We start from the raw sequence: 1,536 nt of genomic DNA, 5'->3' as shown, positions 1-1,536 counted from the left end.
GAATTTATTTTTGTCCTCAGGGATGGGCATTCAGGGTTAAAAGTAATATTTCTGTTTCCTCTCGAATTCTATTCACATATAAACCACTTCTTGGAGTCTAAGCTTCCGATCTGTTTTCCTCTAGTCCACGTTACAAGGATATAGACTGACGTCTCTTGATGTTTTGTTTTTTTCTATTTTTTGCTTTTTTGTTTTCTGTTATTTTGATCATGTAGGCCACTTTTAGACTGTGATGAAAGCTGTGGACTATATTCTTAAATATACACATTTATAACTTTTCCCCTATAATATCAGGGGCTTTACCAGTTCTTTGAAGCTTTCCTATGAAGTCTCAGGCCCATAGATGTCAGATTAAAAGTCTGTCTAGTCTGATTACTATGACTCTGAATATGTAGCAATATGTATTGAATCCCTCTGAAAATTTATTTTTTTATTCTCTGTGTTTTCAGTTTTCTTGTGATGTTCTTTGAGATATTTTTTGAGATGTTCTGCGCTAATGCAAATTACTAGATTCATAGCATTTTGTGGAGTGGGCGCTATGTAGTTGGTTGAAGTCTCCTATAGTTTTTTTTTTTTTAAGTTTTTTATTACAGAACAAAGTGACTCTTCTCTTTAAAACACATTAAGGGTTGAAAAAGTCATTAGCATGTGAATGTGGATATCTCAGGAATTGATGTACTACAATTGGGGCTGTTATATTAATGAAAGTGAGATTATCATAGAAATGAATCATATAGCCATAAACTTGTAACACACAGTGGGATCCATTAGTATGTCGGTGGAAATGATGTGATGTTATCAAAGAAAATGGGTTTTGTCTTAATGGAAAGCAAGTGTGAGCAAAACATGCAGCTGAATTTTAGAAGACTCTAAGAGGACTTTTGCTAAAACTACGCCCTATAGCTTAAAAGTCTTTAAAATAGATTTTTTTTGTTGTTGAAGATGATTACATTGAGACCAGGATATTATTTATCCTATCATTGAATAAAGATAGAAATGAATTACTATAAGTTTGCTAATTTCTGCCTGTCTCTTAATATGTGCAGAATTTCTGCCGATACATATTCTTCTATGCTTGCATCCATCTTGGCAACCTAAGAATCTGATATAAATTCCTTTTTCTGAAAGCCATTCAAGTCCGCTCTTGAGAAAAGTGGGTTTTGGAATAGAAATTGGAGATTAAATAAATTAAAATTTCACCTTTTATTTTCCATTATTGCAATTAGAGTGGAATTGTAACTTGCCTTCTATATAAAAAAAAACAGTGAGTAGGGGCACCGGGGTGGCTCAGTAGGTTGGGCATCTGACTTTGACTCAGCTCATGATCTCACAGTTCATGAATTTGAGGCCTGCATCTGGCTCTGTGCTGACAGCTCAGAGCCCGGAGTTGCTTCAGATTCTGTGTCTCCCTCTCTCTGCTCCTCCCTTGCTCATGCTCTGTCTCTCTCTCTCTCTCAAAAATAAGTAAACATTAAAAAAATTTAAAGTGAGATTTCTTTAGATGAATGCATACCAATTATTTATTCTCAAAGTTGA

General features: G+C 34.6%; 1 long non-coding RNA gene across 1 annotated transcript in view; it reads right to left on the bottom strand.

Moving 5' to 3' along the window:
- The window catches only part of LOC115300685, a 39,614-nt gene that overhangs the window by 13,079 nt on the left and 24,999 nt on the right, over window positions 1–1,536 (bottom strand). The window lies entirely within an intron of this gene.

This window comes from Suricata suricatta, chromosome 1, assembly GCF_006229205.1.
Source record: "Suricata suricatta isolate VVHF042 chromosome 1, meerkat_22Aug2017_6uvM2_HiC, whole genome shotgun sequence".
Lineage (NCBI taxonomy): Eukaryota > Metazoa > Chordata > Mammalia > Carnivora > Herpestidae > Suricata > Suricata suricatta.
This window is presented reverse-complemented; position numbering and strand designations above follow the sequence as displayed.